General features: G+C 37.6%; 1 protein-coding gene and 1 non-coding gene across 2 annotated transcripts in view; one reads left to right on the forward strand and one right to left on the reverse strand.

Moving 5' to 3' along the window:
• The window catches only part of LOC115523127 (ubiquitin-conjugating enzyme E2 E2-like), a 377,540-nt gene that overhangs the window by 109,663 nt on the left and 243,002 nt on the right, over positions 1 to 24,875 (reverse strand).
• LOC115524315 lies at positions 4,654 to 4,756 on the forward strand. The gene has a single exon (XR_003972028.1). It is a non-coding gene; the product is annotated as a U6 spliceosomal RNA (small nuclear RNA).

Below are 24,875 nucleotides of genomic sequence, written 5' to 3' on the forward strand. Positions count from 1 at the left end.
TCCTTTGAATCTGTCAAGTGCTTATGCCAGCTGGGATTCTTCTTTGCCTTTGATGGATTTAATTTTCCTCTGGGAACCCAAATCTAATGTAGCTGTCATATTTATGTGTTAAGATCACTAAACAGTCATTGATATTTATATACTTGCTAATACGCTGTTAATGCCTAATACTATATTCAAACCAAAGAGTAACCTCTTTATCTGAATGGTTGGAAACGATTATCTGTTTCTAGACCTCCGGCAAAAGGGCAGGACATCCCCTAATCAAAGAGGGCAGTGCCCCCTCATTAGTGACTTTAAAGTATGTGTTTTTAATACTTCAAATTAGGAAGCTTTTCTTGTACTTAAGTTATTTTGCTAAATTTAAGGTCTTTTTCTCTACCTCTGTTCATAAAGCCATTATTGTCAATGCCCTTCTCATAGTAACCTTTCAATTACTAGGAGGTACGCAGGTAAAAATTGTTTTTCTGTACTAAGCAATTTTATGGCTTTTAAAATGGCTTTAGTTTTCACTTTTATGCTTCTTTTAATTCTCTGAATGAACTTCTCTAATTTCTGATATATCTAACTTAGAGATGACTCTGTATAGAGTAGGTAAAAGATGATCAAAAGATGCTCACAACTGGATTTGCTATTTTAGTACAGACCAGCTTCTCATTTGGGAGAACAAGAATACTATTTTTTTTGTTATATTCTTAATATTTTCCTGTATCACATCAATTTTTGATATAAGAAAACTAACTGCTGGTTATTAACTGCTGGGACTAAACATCTTAACAGTCCTATTTGTAATTAATCACCACTGGAAACAGTTCTCATTACTCCTGTTTCTTTTGACATCACTATACCCTTGCCAACACCTTCCAGCTGTCAGGGACTTGTTTAATTTCCTTTGGTGTTCAGTCTATTGTATTCTTCTGACAGTTAGCCATTTGTAACACTTGGTTTCACTCCAGCCCCAGCAAAATAAATGATCCCTACCCTGGTTTCCCATAGGCCGTGACTTCTGTCTCTGTTACAGCACTTTATACTAGGTAATTTTGCAGCCTGCCTTTAGTGGAATGGAGTCTCCTGAGGGCAGGCATTATGTCTTACTCATCTTTTTTTTTTTTTTTTATAAGTTTTTATTTATTTTTGGGGCAGAGAGAGACAGAGCATGAACGGGGAGGGGCAGAGAGAGAGGAGACACAGAATCGGAAATAGGCTCCAGGCTCCGAGCCATCAGCCCAGAGCCTGACGCGGGGCTCGAACTCACGGACCGCGAGATCATGACCTGGCTGAAGTCGGACGCTTACCGACTGCGCCACCCAGGCGCCCATGTCTTACTCATCTTTATACCCTAGTCAGCTGCCACAGTGTCTGGACACACAGCAGATACTCAATGTTTTTGATTCAACGTGAATTCACAAGAATTGGCACTTGTAAACAGTGCCGACTGAGGAGGGAGTAGATACTGAATAAACATAGGATTAGCTTTTTGGGGGGGGATTATTTTATTTAAACCTTTTTAATTTTAAAGTTATAAACTTATAGAAACATTGCAAAGATGGTATTAGAGTCCTCAGACTACCCGATAGCAGTTTCCTCTATTATTAACATTTTTACAGTAGTATGGTACATTTTGTCACAGTTAATGAGCCCAATACAGGTATGTTACTATTATTAGAGTCCTTAGTTATTGAGATTCCTTAGTTTTTTTTATCTAATATCCGTTTTTTGTTTCAGGATTCCATATTATTTAGTAGTTGTGCCTTTCATAATGCTCCATTCTTTAAAAACATTTTTTTTTTAATGTTTATTTATTTTTTGAGGGAGAGAGACAGACAGACAGAGTGTGAGCAGGGGAGGGGCAGAAAGAGAGGGAGACACAGAATCTGAAGCAGGCTCCAGGCTCCGAGCTGTTAGCACAGAGCCCGAAGCACGGCTCGAATTCATGAGCCGTGAGATGATGGCCTGAGCTGAAGTCAGACGCTTAACTGAGCCACCAGGCGCCCCAATGCTCCATTCTTTTTTAAAAAACAGTCATACCTCATTTTGTTATACCTTGTTTTATTGCACTTTGCAGATACTACGTTTAAATTTAAGGTTGTGGTGACTCTGACTGAGTCACAGGTCTGTCAGCACCATTTTTTTTCCAATAGCATGTGCACACTTGTGTCTCTAAGTCAGCCTTGGTAATTCTCACAATATATCAACCTTTCCTATTATTATTATATTTGTTACAGTGATCAGTGTTCTTTGATGTTACTATTGTAACTGTTTTGAGGGCACCAATGACCACACCCATATGAGACAACAAATTTAATTGATAATACTGTGTGTGTTGTGATTGGTCTACTGAATGCCATTCCCTGCCTCTCTCCCTCGCCTTTGGCCTCCCTATTCCCTGAGACACAACAGTGATAAATCAGGCCAATTAATAACCTACGATGGCCTCTACGTGTTCACATGAAAGGAAGAGTTACATGTTCCTTTAAAAGCGGAGATGATTAAGCTTAGTGAGGAAGGCATGTCAAAAGCTGAGATAGGCTGAAAGCCAGGCTTCTTGCAGAAAACAGCCAAGTTGTAAATACAAAAAAAAGTTCTTAAAGGAAATCGAAAGTGCTGGTCCGGTCAACACATGAATGATGACAACGCAAAACAGCTTCATTGCTAATATGGAGAAGTTTTAGTGGTCCAGAAAAGCAGATTAAAGCTGGCCACAACCTTCCATAAGCCAAAGCCTAATCCAGAGCAAGGCCCTAACTGTCTTCAATGAGAGAAGGGAGAAGGCTGCAGAAGAAAAGTTGATTGCTAGCAGAGGTTTGTGTACAAGGTGTAAGGAAGGAGGCCAAGTCCATAACATGAAAGTGTGAAGTGAAGCAGCAAGTTGTTCACGCAGAAGCTGCAGCAAGTGATCCAGAAGGTCTAGCTCAGATCATTAACGAAGATGGCTATACTAACAACAGATTTTCAATGTAGAACAAACAGCCTTACACTAGAAGATGCCATCTGGACTTTCATAGCTGGAGAGGAAAAGTCAATGCCCACCTTCAAAGAATTCATAGGACAGGCTGACTCTTTTGTCAGTGGCTAATGCAGTTGGTGACTTTAAGTTAAAGCCAAAATTCACCTGACCATTCCAAAAATCCTAGGGCTCTCATGAATTATGTAAATCTACTCTGCCTGTGCTCTATAAATGGAACAACAAAGCCTGGATGACAGCTCATCTATTTACAACATGTTTTACTGAGTATTTGAAGTTCTACTGCTGAGACCTACATTGGGTAAAACAATTCCTTTCAAAATATTATGCTCACTGACAATGCACGTGGTCACCTTAAGAGCTCTGATGGAGATTTCCAACAAGATTAATGTTACTTCATTACTGCTAACACAACATCCATTCTGTAACTCATGAATCAAGGAATCATTTTGACTTTCAAGTCTTATTATTTAAGAAACATATTTTGTGGGGCGCCTGGATGGCTTAGTTGTTTAAGTATCTGACTTCTGCTCAGGTCATGCTCTCATGGTTCATGAGTTTGAGCCCCATATCGGGCTCTCTGCTCTCAGCACAGAGCCTGCTTCAGATCCTCTGTGCCCCTTCCACCTTGCTCTCTCTTTCTTTCTCAAAAAGTACATTTGTAAGGTTACAGCTACCATAGATAATGATTCCTCTGAGGGATCTGGGCAAAGTACATTGAGAACTTTCTGGAAAGAATTCACCATTCTAGATGCCATTAAGAATATTCACGATTCATGGGAAGAGGTCAAATGTCAACATGAACAAGATGACCGTCATGGATGACTTTGAGGGGTTCAAGAGTTCAGTGGAGGAAGTAACTGCAGATATGGTGGACACAGCAAGAGAACTAGAATTAGAAGTGGAGCCTGAAGGTTGCAACTGAATTGCGATAATCTCATGATAAACTTTTAACAGATATATGAGTTGCTTCTTATGGGTAAGCAAAGAAAGTAGTTCTTGACATGAGTTTACTCTGGTGAAGATGGTGGGAACACTGTTGAAATGGTAACAAAGGATTTAGAGCATCACACATAAACTTAGTTGATAAGCAGCAGCAGCGTTTGAGGGGATTGACTCCAATTTTGAAAGAAATTCTGTGGGTAACATGCTATTAGCCAGCAATGCATGCTGCAGAGAAATTGTTTGTGAAAAGAAGAGTCAATTAATGTAGCAAACTTCACTGTCTTATTTTAAGAAATTGCCAAGTCACCCCAACCTTCAGTAACCGCATCCCCATCAGTCAGCAGCCATCAACATCAAGGCAAGACCCTCCACCAGCAAAAAGATCAACTTGCTGAATGTGCAGATGATGGTTAGCATTTTTTAAGCAATAAAGTATCTTTTAGTTAAGGTATATGCATTCGGGTTTCTTTTTCACATATAATGTTACTGCTTACTTAATAGACTACAATACAGTGTAAACATAACTTGTATATGCATCGGGAAATTTAGAAATTAATTTGACTCACTCTATGTATTATTGGCTTATTGCAGTGGTCTGAAACCAAACCCAGAGTATCTTGGAGCTATGCTTGCAATAAAAACTTAAGTAGAGAACTGAGAGAGGTGTTATGGAATACTTGGTACTATCTTTGCAACTTTTCTGTAAATTTAAAGTTATTCCAAAATAAAAAGTTAACTTGTGCTTGCTTCAGCAGCAGATGCATGAAGACTGGAACCATATAGAGAAAATTTGCATGGCCCCTGCACAAGGATGACACACGAGGACATGAAGCCTTCTGTATTAAAAAAAAAAAAAAAAACTGACACTGAAAACAATAAAAGCAATATCTTGAGTTTCCTTAAAAAATTTCTATGTACAAATGTTCAGCTTGCACATGTTTAAATTTTAAATGTAAGTCTATGATGACTCATCTCTCTATATGGAAGTTTTCCCCAAATAGTGCCAAATGCTTTACCTTAGCTACATTCTAGTTTCATTAATCACCCTGGTAATATGACAGTGCTCATGAAAAATATTAATAAAATATCAACATTTAAAATTACTTGCATTCTGGGGAGGAGAGGCATAGGGAGAGGTGATGGTGGGGATATTTCAACTGGATCTGCTCTGTAACTCAAGTTTAAGTGTATCAATTCAGTATGCTTGATCTTTGCTCCCCAGACGCTCAACCTCTCCATGTATATTATTTATGATGTTACTAAGCTCAGTGAAAATGGATATACAGTAAAAGAAAAGTTAGCTGGCATGCCAATGACTACTTTCCAGTGTATGAGATCATGATATATAAGGAATCCAAAGTACCTTCTCAAAGCCATCTCCCCTTTATCCAAAGACTATGGATAGGCTGTGTCATTCAAGATTTTGTTTGAAGCAAATATGCCAATTGAATACTCCACAGCAATGATACAAATTCCTCCGAAATAGTTAAGATATGCTCAATGGTCACTTATCAGTTTGGTAGGCTATGCCACACTCCAAACTGTCCAGATATCCATCCCTGTAACTTCCTGTAAGCAAGAGTGGAGGCAGTACCAGAGCTCCAGTGGAACAACTGATAGCTAGTGAAGCCACTTCTTTTAAATTTTTTTTTTAACGTTTATTTATTTTTGAGACAGAGAGAGACAGCATGAGCAGGGGAGGGGCAGAGAGAGAGGGAGGACACAGAATCTGAAGCAGGCTCCAGGCTCCGAGCTGTCAGCACAGAGCCCGACGCAGGGCTCAAACTCACGGACCGTGAGATCATGACCTGAGCCGAAGTCGGACGCTTAACCGACCGAGCCACCCAGGCGCCCCATAGTGAAGCCACTTCTTAACATTGTAGTCCCAAACTTTCCTTGTTAGATCTGTCTATCAAATGTCTATCCATGAAGATATAAAGGAGGTCAGTACGGAATGGAAGCTGGTAACAATAAAAGTATTTGAGCAACAGTTGGTTGTTCCCTCATACCTTCACATTTGACCATATGTGTGTATGTGTGTGTGTGTGTGTGTGTATGTGTGTGTGTATACATACATAGAGAGAGACAGAGAGAGAGAGGGAGAGAGAAGGCAGTGGGAGATAAAAGAAACATAAAAAATTAGGAGTAAAAGAGAGGTTTGAGACCAATAAAATGTGACAGGGTAGATTTACAATTTACAATTCTTAAGAAAATTTTTTAATGTTTATTTCTGAGAGAGAGAGAGAGAGAGAGCAAGTGAGCGAGCACGGGGCAGAGAGAGAGGGAGACACAGAATCTGAAGCAGGCTCCAGGCTCTGAGCTGTCAGCACAGAGCCCGATGCGGGGCTGGAACTCATGAACCATGAGATCACGACCTGAGGCAAAGAAGGACGCTTAACCAACTGAGCCACCCAGGTGCCCCTATTATTCTATTTTTAAAAGCTGGAAGAATTGAATTCTCTTGTCCTACTCCAGTTCAAGCCCTGATAAATATAAAATCCAATTTTGTTTAAATAAAATAAATTGTGTAACATATAAAAGCAGAGCAGCTATTCAACAACAACTACCTGAAAAGCAGAGCAGGATTGTAGGGTGGAGGCAAAAAAAAATAATGATTGAAAACTACCCGGCTGTAGGATTCTTCTATTATTGAATGGACACCAAACAGAGAACGTCAGCTTTATGTTCCTCAAAGGTAATATAACTATCAAACTGCTAGCTAAATATTAAGAAGACAACTATTATGCTATTTTTGCAGGCCTGTTTGACTTCCTTGAACTGCCCTCCAGCAAACAGTCAGAGGTTTTTTGTCCCAAGTGAGTCACTTTCTCACTCTTGCTTCTGACTCCCAACAACCTGCTTGGGGCACAGTCTACTCCACATCGATACGTGTAATTTTTCTTACATTGGATGATGAATATTCTTCATTTACAGAGGGTTTTATTTTTTAAATCCGAGGAATGAGATCTTCATGAATATAAAAGAATAACTATACTATAAAGCTCTTCTCCTTTTCTTTTTCCCCAAAAGTCTGTGGTAGATCAAAATATACAATCTGCAAACTGTCATGTACAATCTCAGTTTACCACAGAGTAACTAAAACATCTCCAACAGATTTGATTTACATTTAGTTTAGTGTACCATGATTTCCTCTTTAAAAAAGTATTTTACTCTTTATTAACATGAAGAAAAGCTCAAAATATGTCAAATAAAAGGGAAAAATGATGTAAATTAAGTCAATTTACTTGTTATTTATTCACGCATTCAACAAACATATTCTAAGCCCCATCTATGTGTCGGTCACATAGGTAATGTGTATTTAGCAACTGAACAAATCCAAACTCCTTAAGTTCACGGACTTTATATCCTGGTGAGGAGAAGATAACACTAAGCAAATAAAAGTAAATACACAGTTTGTCTGACAAGAACTATGGTGAACAATAAAAAAAAGGGTTGGTAAAGGGCAGTGATTCCAATATTATTTTAAAAACAAAACAAAAACTAGACCAAGTATGTGGAACATTGAGGTATTACTTTATGACATTTATCAACTTCTGTAAGTTGTATTTTTTCCACTCCAAAAACAATCATGTAAAAGCTCCTAAAAATATATTAGCACACGACAGTCTGTTTTCCTCTGTGAGTGTAATATTATTTTAACGTCACAGCTGGCTAGGGATTGTAAAATACCAAAAGAAAGGGCCCCAATTCATGTCAGATTTCTATTTTAGGCTAACAATTTATTCACTGCAATACAATTACACTCTGTTATGACCAGAGCGTGCTAAATATTCACGATGTAATTTTTTAAATTATAATTTTGTTAATGATTACACCTCTTCAGCTGAACATTAAAATAAAGACAGATATGTCTTTTTTAAATAAGATTTTTCTTTTCTTTCCGTTTTTATTATTTTCAGAGTGAGAGCATGTGTGAGAGCAAGTAGCAGAGGAGCAGAGAGAGGAAGAGAGAGAGGAAGGGAGAGAGAATCCCAAGCACTAAAAGTACAGAGCCTGACACAGGGCTCAAAGCTCACAAACCGTGAGATCATGACCTGAGCCAAAATCAAGAGTCAGATGCTTAACTGACTGAGCCACCGAGGCACCCCAAGACAGAAAATGTTTTTAGCAAAAGAAACAATAAGGAATTTAACCCAAATTCCAGAGTGAAATTATAAACTCTGGAAGTTATCAGTTAATGTCAGAACATTCCAATTTGGTTGTTCCTATAACTGTATGTACGATGCAGGTAGCAGCAACTCAGAGTACACATGGATGTATTACAACAAGGAATAGCTTGTTAACACTGAACATAGTAGAATAAAAATCAATGGTTTAGATTCATTAAATTTAAGTTGTGGGTCAATATCTTTTAGGAGTTTTCTACTACTAATTTCATAAATCTTATGGTATATCAAGTATAATAATTCCACTTAATGTCTTTGCTCAAAGAAACACTGTCAGTATTAAGAAAATAACTGAGCTGTCCAAACACCAACATTATTTTTTAAATTTCAAAAACAGCAACAAATAAGAACCTCAGGGACAGGTCATAAGCCCCCTGGGCAGCAGACAGAAAAGCAAACCAATATTGATAAAAATATGTTGGAATAAAGGAACAAAAATCCACTTTACAAAGAAAATTTGTTTGCTGGGTTATTTAGGGAATGCAAACAACAATATGGAAAGGAAAGGAAGAGGCATGCGAGCTTCAAATACTATAAAATAGTTGATAACTCTATAGTGAATGGGAATCCTTGGGTACCCCATGCTTCTGATTTGGTTGGTAGTAGTCCATTTCTAAAGCCTCCAAACTCACCACAGACAAAACAACCCTCTAATTTTAAATTTAGACTCTTATGTAGATGGCAAATGACAGATCAACTCATGCATGTTTAAAAAGACTCAGTTTGGGGCGCCTGGGTGGCTCAGTCGGTTAAGCGGCCGACTTCGGCTCAGGTCATGATCTCACGGTCCGTGAGTTCGAGCCCCGCGTCGGGCTCTGTGCTGACAGCTCAGAGCCTGGAGCCTGTTTCAGATTCTGTGTCTCCCTCTCTCTGACCCTCCCCCGTTCATGCTCTGCCTCTCTCTGTCTCAAAAATAAATAAACGTTAAAAAAAAAATTAAAAAAAAAAGACTCAGTTTGTTGTAGACACATTAAAAGTATCCACAGACTTACTTCTAATGCCCAGCTTGCCCACTCAGCGACCTTGTATGGCAGTTAAGGTAAGTAGCAGTTGAGAAGGGTCTATGTTTTGGTAGTAATGATATTATCACATATAAGCATATTTCTCTTCGAGTAAACATACATAAATGTGTTCTTCCTTTTATTAAAACAGTCTCAATGCCAGGAAAAAAATGAAAGACCTTCTACGTTTGTAAACTTGGCTCTCATGGATTTCAAGACAGTTGCATTTTTAACTGAAAATCCAGCACAAAACAATTGAGATCTGTTTCCGTTTCATGGTTAATCATGCTTTAAAAATAAACTCCTGAAAAAGTTCAAACTCATATCTTGGCAGGTTCCTGCTTCTCCATAAACCCTAACTGATTTAAGTTTTGAGTTATTGATTTGAATTTTAAAGAATTTATTTTATCCAATTAAACCATGCCATATATTAATAATGAAGTTACAAATACAGAACAAGAGAAATATATTAAGAACTGAAATGTTGCTGAAGGACTTCACTTAGAAAAATGGTTTCAGACACAGAAGCTCTGAGAATGCTTACTTTCAGGGAGTAGGAACAGTGAAACTAGAAGCATACCAAGAACAGGAAACTCTAGATGAGATCCTGATAGGTTTGATTGGCATTTGTGATATTGTAACGGAGATATCAAGAGGGCTTGAAAAATATCATTTCTCTGAGCAAAGCAGTGATGAGTAGATAAAAATATACCTACCTGTGATGATAAAGTAAAGGCAAGGAAACAAAGATAATTATCACACTACTCCTAAGAAGGAATGTCAAGGGAAGGAGAGACGAGAGGCTGATATGGACCAGAAAGGGACCAAACAGTGAGAAAGACACTGAGCAGAGAACCCAGATTCAATCTCAAAATGGGTGGTCACCAAGATGATGAAAGAGAATACCCAAAAAAGACATACACTCAGTAGTGTTAGGGAGATTTTAAGTGTTATCACTCCCCCCTTTTTAACTTGTTGCCAGCATTCATGAACATTAAAATTCTGTTTCTCTGCGTATAAGTAACAAAGGTAGATTTAGAAGCTGTTTGTATCAGTGGTAGGATAATTAACAACGATGTTAACTGGAATTTTAGGCATTACATCTAGAAAACAAAAAATAGTAAGATAATGTTTTGCATTCCCAAGTTGCCTACCAGATAAATTTGTGGGCCTTCTGGGGTTTAGCCACCTGTTCTTAGGCAACATTAAGTACAAATGTATTTTTATAATAAAGGTCATTGGATATTTTTCTCATTTATTCATTATAATTAATTCAAAGTCACTATAACCAGATGTAAAGATAAGAATTACACACACAACCTTCAGAAAGAAGGAAAAAGAAGATCTTTTCCCAGTCTCTAAAGGAAAAAAAGAAAACTCAGAAAACTTTCCTAGGAGTTATCACAGAATTACTGAAGGTAAGGTTCTTTTCAAACATTTAAAACTTTGGGAAATCTGTGTTTCCTTAACTCAGTATGCTGGAAAAGTGCTATTCTATTTATTGCAAAGGTTCAAGAGAGTTTATATATTTAATTTTTCAGAGGGCTAAAATCTCACCAATGAGATAAGGATATGGTATGGATCCCAAAAGCTAGTTGTATCCTAGCTTTAGTTCCACTGCAGTGAACTTATTATTATGACTAAGTAGGGTATATTAATTCATCCATTCAAAGAAAATGCAGATGCTAGATCCTGGGGGCATGGTGGTAAGGCACAGCTGCTCTTCTTGAGTTTTACCATTTAAGGGGACAAGTTAAGGGACAATTACAGTGTATTATGATGAATGTGGTCTGTATTAGGAATAGGTACAGAGTGCTTATGGAAGTAAAGAGGAAAGGCTCCTCAACCAAGCTGTGAGAGAGGAGATCTTAAAGATTCAAGGAAGTTACCCACGAGTAGGGGAGAGTGGAAGAAAGGGCGGGGAAAGAAAAGGTAGGGGAAGAGCACAGGCCAGGAGGCAACAGAGAAGAGGGTTTCTTTCAGAAAACTAGGCACCACGCGGTGCTGCGGCAAAGCATGAGGCAGGAAAGGTAAGCAGGGCCAGATCAAGAAAGCACCTTTTATGCGGTACTAGAATGGATTTGTCCTGAGGACAATGGAATCACAAATAAGTTTCAGAAAGAGAAGTGAACATGAACATATTTTCATTTTAGAAACACCAGTCTGACAGCAGTGAGGAAGGGGCTGAGACTGGGGACATGAGACCAGTTAGGAGGCTTTATGGTATTCAGGTAGAAGATGATGGTGGTAATGAAGTCTGAATTCTGGAGCCGAGACACAAAAGGAGCATGTTGAATCTGAAGGACCCGTAGGATGTCCAGGTGCAGATGCCCAGCCAGCTATGAAATTTAGGTGAAACAGCTGCTGCAGAATAGATTTGTGAGAAAGCAGTAAACAGTGCACCTTCAGAGGCCCAGGAGTACAACACGTTATATGAGAACCAGCAGTGAGAATGGTGAGAAATTAAAAGGCTGTTCTAATGAGAAACAGTCACTGACATTTAAAAGTATGGGCATTAGATGAGGTGACTGAGAAAGAGCAACCAAATAAGGAAACTCCAGAGAGCATGGCATCACAGAGGCCAAGAAAGAGGAAAGCACTTGAAGGGGGATAAAGAAGTCAACTGTAACATACTGCAGAATGGGAGAGAAAATGACATTGAGAATGGTCCATGAGTTTGAGTAAAAACTGATGTTCCTGACTTTGGGAAGAACAGTTTAAGTGAGACTACTGGCATTGTGGATTGTGGATTAAGGAATGCACAATATAAGAGATTAAAAGAAAGGCAATGTGTTTCTCTTTCTGGAAGTCTGGATGGGAAGGGGAAGAAAGGAATGTGGCCTGAAGAGGAGGCAAGAGGGGGCGGAATACGAAGTAGGCAGGCAAGAGGGATGACGAAATCACCGACAGAAGCACTGAAACCTCTTCTACTGTGATAGGAAGGTAGGAGAAGAGGAGGAAGGAAGACGGGAGACTGAGGTTTTAGCACAATGTTAGTACCACACATGTGGAAATGGCAGTTTGAGCCTAGACTGCCACCTGGGTTGTGTCATCATGGGTAAATCTGACTGTATAAATCAAAACTTTTCTGGTTCTCAGTTCACTCTCATAAAGATGAGGATATGGTGCATTAGATACCCTCTAAAGCCCCTTCAGTAATAAAGTCCATAATAACAGGTCATAATCGCATGAGGGTTTTTGCTTATTTTTGTGATAGAAGGCTATAAAAAATGAACTAATATGTACAGAAATGGACTTACTTATGTCTGATATCTACACAGTCCCCTTGGGGAAGAGAACTCTGAATCAAATTTACATTGTAAAGTAAAAACCGGAATCACTGTGGCTCAGGCATGTAATAGAAATGTTCAGTCTGGCCCAGTGTGCCCAACCAGAAAACTGAAGCCAGGCTGGTGCTTCTTTTGACCCCTGGAGATAATCAGTAAAGATCATGTAAAGCATTCAGAAAAACTAAAGTTCTTTCTACTAAAGTATTTGAATAAAATCAAATTAAGAGATCACTTCCAGTATAAAATTTTAAAATTTCCTTTTTATCATTTTCATTTAAATACAACAAAAGTTTATTTCTAGCTCAAGCCATTTTCAACATATGTTGACAGAATGGGGAAAAGGCCCTCTCTTCCTACGAATTTAGAGACTCCATATCCTTCCATTTAAATCGGAAGTTCTAGGGGCCCCTGGGTGGCTCAGTCGGTTAAGCTGCTGACTTGATTTCAGCTCAGGTCATGATCTCTCAGTCTTGAGACTGAGCCCCTCATCAGACTCCTGCTTAAGATTCTCTCTCTCTTCCTCTGTCCCTCTCCTCTGCCTGTGCATGCACTCTCTCTCAAAATAAATAAATAAATTTTAAATCAGAAGTTCTTAACCTCTTTTTTGCTCAAGGACTCATTTGGCAGTCTGCTGAAGCATATGGTCCTCTTCTCAGAATGCTTTCAAATGCATCACATAAAATGCATAGTATTACAAAGGAAACATTATATTGAAATGTGGTTGCCAAAAATTTGGTGTCACAAATGTGACACCATCCCACCTCAGGGGCCAGAACTGAGGCACGTGGACCACTACCTAGTAGCACTAGGTATTGTGAAACAGCATTTCACCAGCTCTTACTCTGAAGTCTCTCCAGTTGTTGTGTTTTTTGGGGGAATGTGGGAAGGGCTCTTGTCTGAAACTCATTCTCTAGTAGATTCTCCAGGAAGAGAATTCTTGGAGTAATCATAATCATTTGTCTGTGGTAGTTATACTTGAAGGGAAGTTTGGCTGGATAGAAAATTGGTTGCTCATGTGGGCACCTGGGTGGCTCAGTTGGTGAAGTGACGAACTTTGGCTCAGGTCATAATCTCATGGTCCTTGAGTTGGAACCCCGCACTGGGCTCTGTGCTAACAGCTCAGAACTTGGAGCTGGTTCAGATTCTCTGTGTCTCCCTCTCTCTGCCCACTCCCGCCCCCCCCCCCTTTGCCACCCCCCCCCCGGCTTGTGCTGTGTCTCTCTCTCTCTCAAAAATAAACATTAAAAAAAATTTTTTTTTTAAGGAAAATCAGTTGCTCATGTTTTCCATCCTTGAGTATTTTAAATATGGAACACTTCACGGATTTTTCTTGAATCAACTAATTTTTCAATCTTTCAAATTCTGATTTATGTTTTCTTTTCTATCCTTTAGCATTAAAAAAATTTTTTACATTGTTTTAAAATAATTATTCTGCAGACTTTTGGGGGTATGTTTTCATTCCATTTCATTATTTTATTCTTTATTTTTTTCTTTAAAAATATCTTTGCTTAATTTTGTCTTTTTTTTTTTTATGCAATGACCTTTTCTGTACGTTGAAAAGAAGAGTCTAGGATAGTTTTTCCAACTTCATGATTCTAGAACTCTCTCTAGATTTCACAAACTGATTTTTTTAAAAATGGCCTTCCACTTTGTGGGACTGCCTATGTTGTCATCACCTGCTTTATGTATTTATCTGTTTACTTATTTAATTTACTCATTTACTTACCATTCTTTTTCATTTATATTTAAGCTTCTTATAAAAAGAATTAAAAGCATTTTTTATGGTTTGCCATTTTTAACAGCTTTCCATATATTTTTTATTGAAGTATAGTTGACACACAATGTTACATTAGTTTCAGGTGTGCAACAGTGATTTCACAACTCTATATGTTATGCTAGCCACACAACACTATTGCAATACCATTGACTATGTTCCCTATGGTGTATCTTCAACCTCGTGACTTATTTATTCCATAACTAGAAGCCCGTAACTCCCACTCTCCACCCATTTTGCCCATCCTCCCACCCCACTCCCAGCAACCACCAGTTTGTTCTCTGTATTTGAGTCTATTTATTTATGCTTTTACTGTTTGTTTTTTTCCAATTCCATACATATGTGTGTGTGTGTATCTATCTATCTATCTATCTATCTCACATCTTTTTTATTCATCAAAGGACACTTGGGGTGCTTCCATATTTTGGTTATTGTAAATAATGCTATAATAAATACAGGGGTGCATGTATCTTATCAAATTAGTGTTTTCATTTTCTTTGGTAAATATATAGTAGTAGAATTACTGGATCTATGGTATTTCTATTTTTAAATTCCTGAGGAACCTCCATACTGTTTTCCACAATGGCACACCAATTGATATTGTCACCAAAGTGCACAAGGATTCCCTTTTCTCTACATCCTTGCCAACACTGGTTATTTCTTGCCTTTTTTGATGTTAGCTTTTCTGATACCTATCAGATACCTATCATTAAGGTGATATCTTATTGTGTCATTGTGCTATCACCTGCTTTTTATCTGGACTTTTTCTTTCTTCTCCCCTCTTGTCCTGTCCTGCTCAATTTGGATTCTACTTTAAGCAGCTTTTCTCAGTGAGAGGATCTGTTTTGGAAGGGACCTTTGGTTTGCTTGTTTTGAGAGTATGTAAGAACCAGAATGATCCAGCACCATTAGACTGAATTGCTTCCCAGTCCCCTTGTATTCACCAATGGATTAGGTCTTGCAAAAATACCCATCCAATCTCAACATCTACTCTGACTGGCTTAATGTCTTTCCAGAGAGTAGTTCCTGGCAATTTTAGGGATTTCCAATTCTCAGGGATATAAACTGCCCTGCTTCCTTTCCTCTGCTTCCTCCCACACAGCTACCGGTCCCATATGAATCTTGTAGCTGTTCGTAGTTGGTCCTTACCTGCTAGTATTTGGGGGTTGGTGGGGATACCTAATTTGGATGTAGTTGCTATACACAGGTTTTGATTTTGATATCCTAGTTGCTCTACCTGTTTTTGTGAAGAAATTAAAGAACAATGCCACTGCTACCAATATCTTTCAGGAATCTTCTTCTTGAAGTTTGTGTTTTTTAATTTAAAATAATTATTGTTCAAAGTCTACTTCAGAATAATATGAATTGGGGCTATCAGTCATTTAACAAAAAGTTAGTAAAACATCAGTGATTTTCAAACTCTAGTACTTGGAATCACGAGAGATTTATGTATGTGTATATGCATGCCTCCGTGGGTCCATGTACTTCTGCTTTCCTTCCTTCACCCCACTTTGAACAAAGGGGATCCACTATAGATCCTGTACTTCCATGAAATATTCTGTTTGAAGAATCAATTACATGGTTAAAACTGTTTGAATACTACTGTTCAAGAGTCATTTTTAAAAATTAGTATTGAAAATCTAAATAAAGTAAACTGACATTCATAAAACAGACTTAGTATTCAGAAAGATAATTTGAGCCAAGAACTACAAACAGAATTCAAGCAAAAAAAAAAAAAACGTATCTTTTAACAATCCCTCATGTTTTTCAAAGGTTTAAGTATATTTTTATTATATTCCTTTGTTAACAGTTTTTACTGGTTTTATGTTTCTCCAATTTACTATCTGCTTTCTGAATATCCACTGTGGTACCAAATATAGTTCTTAAGTTGTCCAACTATTTACTTAGAGCAAATGTAAAAATTTAAACTTACATATGCTTAATCATGAAAATGATCAACCAAATTCAATTTTTCCATTTTGTCTTATCTACTTAAAATTTCAATTCCTTTAGAGGTGTTGTGAATAAAATGCTTAACAGAACAAATTTAGAAAAAAATAAAAACAGAACTCTAAATATGAGTGTTTGTGGAGAAAAACATGATTCCTTGAGGGTCAAACATTCTGATATATACTATAGTATATCACAAACCCATGAAATTGGACCTCATGGACCTACCTGTCAGCCCCCTGGAACCAAATCAGGATCAATAATAATAATCTTCTGGTAAGCAAAGAAGATTTCATTTCCCTAGATGGTGAGATCCCCCAGAAGCAAGGAGGGTAGTGCCATTTTGGAATTCTAGCAACCGGAAAAGAAAGAGTAGGGCACAGCAACAACAACCCCTTCGGAAATCTACAAGGCCCAATTTTAAGATCTATTTGGGGGATTCTAATGTATTATTTGAGAACTGGCTGCATGCCAGATAAACACAAGGCACTGTACATCCTTATTCAGAAACTTGCCAGACCGAGACAATATTCAAGGTTTGTGTGTATAGAAAAGTTGTGAAAATGAAGGAAAAGAAAACTGATTTTGTCTTTATTTTAGAAATCAGAGGCCTTCAGGTAAAACAGACACACACACACACACACACACACACACACACACACTGACAACAGATTACATTTTTCTCTGTAATAGGCAGAGTCCTTTACTGAAAAATAGACTGAATCAGTGTTACATTCTCTTGGAACTTGTTTAATCATGTATAATATTAAGCAAAAGTCAAACCAGATATATATATTATAAAATATAGCGCTTCTTTTTCCAGTGAATTACCTGTCAACTTGACAGGTTCAACTCTGCTTTATTACTAAGGTACTAGATCATACTAAGAGTACAATACACAAAAGTTCTTACTGGGCAGAATGGAATGTCAAAATCCATGGAGAATATGTCACAGATGTCCACTGACAGACTATAAAGGTAAAGCCATAATGTGAATATTTTACTACTGCCTAATGTAATTTACATGTATCCATTTTTTTTTTGCTACAATTGTTTCTTTTAGGTTAAGTTAGGAATCTCTGATGAGCTTAAAAATCCTTTACCCATTACCTTCTTTCTGAGGTAAGTGACACAGAATATTAAAACTCAAGAGATTCTGGTGCTCCTCCAACTCAAGTCCCTCATTTTACAATGAAGTCAATGTAGATCCATCGAGGTTAATTTAAAAATAAACACACTTAGTATGTGCCCACAATATTCCAGGCACCATCACACACGTCTTCCAATTTAATCCTAATAGCTTTGTGAGACGGATTTCATCACCCTCAATTTAGAGATGAGGAAATCAAGAGACACATGACTTCATCAAAAGCACATACACAGTTAGTTCCAGAGCCAAGATTAAATCTTCAGAGTCCAAGTCTATTTTAATTTTTTATTAGTTGTCTGGTTTGGTTCCCAACTCTCCTCTATCCCTCTAATTTCACACCTAATGTTAAGTGACTTGCTCAAGGTCATGCAACTAGAGTAATAAAATTTGAATCCAGGTCTTCTGACATCAGAGATTTAGTATATTTCCTGTTCTCTTTTCCACTGCATTCCCATTACTGAAAAAGTTATGTATCTCCCCCCATTTAAGTAGACTTCAACTTTAGACTTTGACCACTTCCTAGTGACTGCGATGAGAAAGGTACCATGGTAGATGCTCGGTGTATTGTAACCATCCCTAAACTAAATGTATCAGAGTGTGTCATGTTCTTACTTTATGGCCACTACCTTCTCTTCTTCTCCATGGATCTGCATCAGTGCCTTTTTGTTTGTTTTTGGAATTAAGCCAAACAACTGTGTGTAACTTGGAAAAAATACAGGATGCAGTCTTTTTTGCCCGTAATACTTACATTTATTTGTAGAAATTAAGATCTGAATAGAGAAGTAGAGGAAAAAAACCCTGCTAAATTGTGTGCTATTAACTGGAAGTCCAGATGAAACAGTAGTAAAGAATGAAATAAAAAGGGCAAATGACAAGTAGGATTGACAAGAAAGGTTGGGCTGAGGGATGGCAGAAGACATGGCTTGAAAACAGACACTAAGCGAGTAGCAAAATCCAGAGTGGTCTATGTGGAGCCAGAGTAAGGGGGCTGTGTAAGAGAAGATCAAGGAAAGAAGGCTGCCACAAGTGTGTGGTGAGGCTTTGAATAGTAGGCTTACACGATCAGGATTGATGCAGTCACTTTTGATCGCTGAAAATAAAACTAACAGTTACCATCTATTTACTCTGTCCCTATGCTGCACTAAACCCTTCAGAGTATTTCACATTAATCTTGATTGTAACTCCATGAAGTAAAGATTATTAGGCTCATTTTCAGTTGGTATAACTGTGGCTTGGTCAGGCAACTTGCTCAAAAAGTCCCAGGAAAAGTAAGTAGAAGCTCAGTATTCTAAACCATGCCTTATGGATTCCAAAATTCATACTATTTTGGACAGTTATTTTTCTATTAAAACCAACAGATAAAACAAAAAAAAACTTTCCCATAGCACAAATCTTTGGCTTCAATTTAAACTATATTCCAGTATAACCACAAAGGGAAAAACATACTGAAAAGATAAAAAGCCAAGAAAAGAAAGACCTTTAAGCTTGAGGTTTCTCATGCAGCCAAATTCAAAATATATAAACACATGTAATAAAGTGTGTTTTATGGGCAACAGTCACTTTAAAATCCCAATGGAGCATATATTTCATATTTCACAGAGCCCTTACATATTCCTTTTAGCCAATTTCACTTAATGAATATCTTATTTTTTCAGGTAAAAACTGCTTTGAAATTTTATCTCAGACTTCTCCATAGTTAGATCTCATCTAAATAACCAAGAAAAATAATCACTGTTCTGCGTTCATTTTGCAAACACATAGTAACTCTATGAAGTTTCTCCCTAATGTGAAGGAGAAGGCAGATAAAAAATGCACTGTTATAAGAGAAATAAATAAGACTCAGAGATTAACTATTATTTTGCAACAGGACAAAATATTTCTGCAAAGAGTAGTTTGCTATAATGCAAAGAATAAGCTATTCGAAGTTATCATTACAGACCGTCACACAGGCAAGGATCATCAAGACTGTTATACAGGATACTATACTGTAGAAAACCAGCTGTGAGCTAATTGTGCATATAATGGACCAATCTTTTCCACACATCATTTATATGTGTACCTATCTATCTCTACTCAGGTACCAACTGTAGTATCCTTCATTTAACATTTTCTTTAAATTAAAACATTTTTTAAAGAAGCAAATGACTATTTTAAGCCCTTTAAAAAAATAAAGTACCTAGTTCAGCCTCAATTAAAAAGCCAGGAAATCACAGCTCTGATGTACTATATGCTTTTCCCAATATAAATTAAAATTAATGGCTCTGATGTAAAAGTTACAAACTTTTCCTAATATAAATTAAAATTCATAAAAATAATATAAATTAGAATGAAATAATACAAATAATATAAGTAATTATAAATTTTAAAATGTTATTCTGTAGTACCTATAATCATTCTGCACACCTCAGGAGTAAAGCATCGTACTTTGGGAGCCACCTGAATAGGAACTCTCCTAATGCAGGAACAGTTAAAAAAGTATTCTATTACTGTGCAAACTGTTATGGGTATTTGCCCAGCTCTAGAGAATGTGTGCCTATACTCATAAATGCACACTATGCTCTGAGACTAGAAACTCAGTCAAAACAGAAATTTTGTAAAAAGTGAGGCATACCACACAACTCCCAGTTAAACATTTTTCCTTTGATAGCTACTGCACAAGAGAGCGTTTGTAGGCATTCGAGGAAAATGGCTTAAGCAATTCTTTAAATATGTCACAATACTTGTCATGAGTTAAGGAAAAATGCCAGTTGTGCTAGAGCTGAAGTCTGAAGGGTGAATGGGGTTTGGAAATACAAAAGTACAGAGAGAGTCCTACAGACCTGGCCTGGGGAACAGCAAAAATGAAGATTCCTTCTGCCTACATTTCTGTTCTGGCTACAGGATTTCCGGTTCAGCCACTGCATAACCTTACTGGTAGTCTCTGAGAAGCCAGAGGGGTCATCCACTTCACCTTTTTTTTTTAATGTTTATTTATTTTTGAGAGAGAGACAGAATGCGAGTGGGGAAGAGCAGAGAGAGAGAGGAAGACACAGAATCCCAAGCAGGCTCCAGGCTCCAAGCTGTCAGCACAGAGTCGGATGCGGGGCTTGAACTCCAACCAGAACTGTGAGATCATGACCTGAGCCAAAGTTGGACATTTAACTGACTGAGCCTCCCAGGCACCCCCATCCACTTCCTCTTCATCTGAATTTGTCAGATACTCTTAGATTTAGCAAGAGCTAATGGGACCTTCTGTGGGGAAAAGTTACGATAACTAAAACTATTTCATGACCGTAGTCTTTTAGAAATTAATGACCTTTGGTGTCTTTAATATGAGATGAACTATACTATGCCTAGTGTGACTCAAACTGCCAATTGCAGGGGCAAGTAGAGCTGTCTGGATTCTAGAACCACACGGACTAGAGTTCTATCTTCGCTGCCACTCATTAGCTGCGTGACCTTGGAAAATTCATTAAGCAGTTCTGTTTCAGTTCCTTCAACGGTGATAACGTTACCTACATCATAGGACTGCTGTAAGGATTAAATGATATGACATGTAGAAATAATAGCTGAAGAGTAAAATCAGGATGTAGAATAACAGTAAGAAGTCAATAAATTTGCTATCAGTTATGTGAAGTAGCATCCCCTTTAATGAGACAAAAATGAAATTGAAAACTTAAGCATCAATGAAAGCTCAGTTTACAGCACACTTGCTTTTCAGGGGATATTAGTTAGGCAAGTTATTTTCTGAGATACAGATGTGCAGCCTTAGAGACTATATTGCTAATTGCATCATTTGTATTTAAGACTTCACATACATTTTAAAAACACTTGGTAATTAATGAAGCATTTTCTCACATTTTATGCCATTTGATTCCCAACACAAAGCCTAAGAACTAAGTTGTACAAGTATTATTCACATTCTGTAGATGAGGAAACTAAAGTTCAGAATGGCTATTTAATAATCCCACAATTATAGGAACTGGAGAAGTACTTTCTTACCACACCAACTCTGTCTCTCATAACTTCTACTTGTTTCACACTTTAGGATAAAGAAATGGGTATGACAGGGGCACGGGCACTTGGGTGGCTCAGTTGGTTAAGCATGCAACTTTGGCTCAGGTCATGATATCACATTTCACAGGTTCGGGCCGCGCGTCAGGCTCTGTGCTGACAACTCAGAGCCTGGAGCCTGCTTTGGATTCTGTGTCTGCCTCTCTCTCTCTCTCTCTCTCTCTGCCCCTCCTCCGCTTAATGCTCTCCCTCTTGCAAATAAATAAACATCAAAAAATTAGAAAAAAAAAGAAATGGGTATTACATAATTAAATTCTGATTTAAGATTACTGCTTATTTGCTTTGCCTTGGATAAGCAGAACTGACAGAGTACTCGTTGGCACAATAAAATTTCACATATCTCATTAAGTTCTAGGAAAGTATCCTGTGTTTCAAGGGCCCTAAAAATAAATGTAAAACTTTATGTCAACAGTTGATGTTACTGGCTCCTTGGAATAAAGTAGTAAGTACATTTAAATAATTTGACAATAAATTTCATATATTGAAAAAAAAAAGGAAAAAAATAAATAACGAATTAAACACCGATCTACCATAAATGATAACAAAATACTTTGACAATACTGTTGACTTTGCAGATCCTTCAAAGATCAACTTCATGTCTAGATGACTGTTCACTTCTGCTGCTACCAGCTAAGATTCTCTGCCATAGTTGCTGATTTTCTGCTACATAAATCTAAGCCAGGGCTTTATGGCCATTAGAGGAATGAAACAGCCACAAAAGTGTTATGCAAACATGCTATTTTAAAATCAAGTCCAATGTCACAGTTCATATATTTGGTACATTCTAATTTATCAAGAACATTATCTTTAAAATATTAAATAAAAATTAAAATAAAATTACTATTAGTTTAATGAAAAGCCAATGGCTAGCATGAATCCCTCTATTTCTTTTCAGTTAAAAGCAGAGGGCCATTCTATATTGCCAATAAATGACAATCACTAAACACGAAAGGAGTTTATAACTGTATTGGAATAAACTTAAAATGGGTTTAATCTGAAGCAAAATGATGTAGTCAATGGTTACTACATTACGTTGGGTAATAAAGACAAATAATGTGCAGTTTACTTACGTACTATTTTTAAAAAGTCAGCAAAAAATTTTAAAGAAGAAGAGAGAGTTACTCAGATCCAGAAGCCACTCTGAGGCCCTCTCTGCAGACATCTGGCCATCTAGGGACCCAGGAGGTCAGGCCATCTCAAGTCACTGGCAAGAGAGTCTCATGGCCTAATGTTCCATACCATCATGTTATGACTACCCCTGCTTACTAGGAATGTGGTAAAACTTGAGTCTTAGATCTTTCATGGCTTACAGTAAGGCAATATCCTCTCTGATGTGAGAAGTTAAACAGATTTGGGCTTCTAGGTGACAGGCTCAGGTTCTCCTTCCTAATCCCAAATTTCCTACAATTCTGCCAATTAATACCATTTAAACAGTAAACATTCCTAGGGTGGGGTCACTAGTCATATCTGGTTAGTATGATATGGTTTAGCTGATTATCATCTCTTCTCTCTTAGCATCCTTAAGAGCGTGTACACTGAAGGAATTATGGGAAAAAGACTGAGAATTAATTTTGATCAAGATGCCTTTATAAGAAAAGGCAGGTCTTTCAGTAATGGAATACTGGGAAATGCAACATTTATTGACCCCATTTATTGAGTATACTGGGTCTCCCCTGTAGATAACCTTAACCATCTAACGTGCAATAAGAATAATTTATTATAATATCACTACTGCTAACACTTCCGTAGTGTCTACTATGTGCTAGGCACTGTTATATATACTTTACTACACTTCTATATACTTTACTTATACTATACTTTATATGTAATTTACATCCCAGTTTTAGAGACATGGGAACTGAGGCACACAGAGATTAAGTACTTTTCCCAAGCTCACACTGCCCAAGTGGTTCCAGAGTCTCTGGTTGTAACAGCTACCTTATTGCTATAAAAGAACTCTTCTATGAGATAGAGAGATGATCAGGTGTGAGGGATGCAAAAGACGAAGTGGGAGAGTATCAAAATCAGTTTTTCCACATTGATTCTTGACCTAAATTTGTCTGGTCCTTTCCTTGACCTAGAGTGCCCAGATATCACTTAACACTTGTCCTGTCCCTAATCCCACTCACTTCCTCCTGCCTGCCTAGATCAGTATGTGCCTAGTAAATAGAAGTAGGGGAAGACCAGGGAAGTTTTCTTTAATTTTTTAAAAAGTTTATTTATTTACTCTGGGTGGGGAGGGGCAGAGACAGAGGGAGAGAGAGAGAATCCCAAGTAGGTTCCACACTGTCAGTGCAGAGCCCAACGTGGGGCTGGAACTCATCAACCAGAAGATCATGACCTGAGCTGAGATCAAGAGCCGGATGCTTAACCGACTGAGCCACCCACATGCTCCATGAAAGTTTTCTGAGCTGGGGTGGAAAAACCTGAGAACTCAGGATTGGTCATGCACAGAAAACAGAAGTATGAGAAGCTGTAGTCTTTCATCACACATTATCATATATATGCCGGTGCAGACAGATAAAAACTAACAGAGAAGAGTCATTGGTCTTTTAAAGTAAAATGAAGAATCTCTGGAATTTGTTTCCACCTAATGAGAATTAGCATTTTAATACTGTGTCCTGCTGAAGACTGGCAGCTTGAAAGTACTAGTTCACCTCTAAAACAGTAACAGTGGGGCGGGGGCGCCTGGGGGGCTCAGTCAGTGAAGCGTCTGACTTCGGCTCAGGTCATGATCTCGCGGTCCGTGGGTTCGAGACCTGCGTCGGCTCTGTGTTGACAGCTCAGAGTGTGAAGCCTGCTTCGGATTCTGTGTCTCCCTCTCTCTCTGCCCCTCCCCTGCTCGCACACTCTATGTCAAGAATAAATAAACACTGAAAAAAAATTTAAAAAAAAATGGTAACAGATATTCTTGATAATAGTTACATCCTGGTAACAAAGGCATATATTCACACACAATTTTTAGCAATGTTAAAACAGGAAGCATATAAAGTAGAGAAAGTGTTAGACAATGAAGACCTCAAGTTAAAGTCAACACCATCCAGTGACAGCATCAGGGAGATATTTTTGAATTACGCTGTATAGCAATATAATATTTCATACTGAATGATGTTAATCTTGTATTATTAAAAATGAAAAACATGTTATAATGTATTCCAAATAAATCCCTTAGTGGGATATTTATGACAAATCACTTCAGTTCACTCCCAAGTTTACAACATAGTCAGAACTGGATGGAATTACAGTTTGTTATAATTTCAGAAAACCCTACAGAGTAGATGAAAATCACATTTAATATAAATGTCACATCATATAGTGATATTACTCTTGAAATAACAGTTTTACTGGAGTAGTGTGTTTTCAGAATATGCAATGTAATCAAGACATTTCAAGTAGAAATATGTTAACTTCATATTTAAAATGTAACAAATGTGCAACAGCATTATCATGGGAAGTAGACAGTATTCTAACACCAGAAATATCTGTCTTAGAGATTTGATCATCTCACACACACACACACACACACACACAAGCTTTTGTGACTTATTATATCAACTAAA

This window comes from Lynx canadensis, chromosome C2 (assembly GCF_007474595.2).
Source record: "Lynx canadensis isolate LIC74 chromosome C2, mLynCan4.pri.v2, whole genome shotgun sequence".
In the NCBI taxonomy this organism is placed as follows: domain Eukaryota; kingdom Metazoa; phylum Chordata; class Mammalia; order Carnivora; family Felidae; genus Lynx; species Lynx canadensis.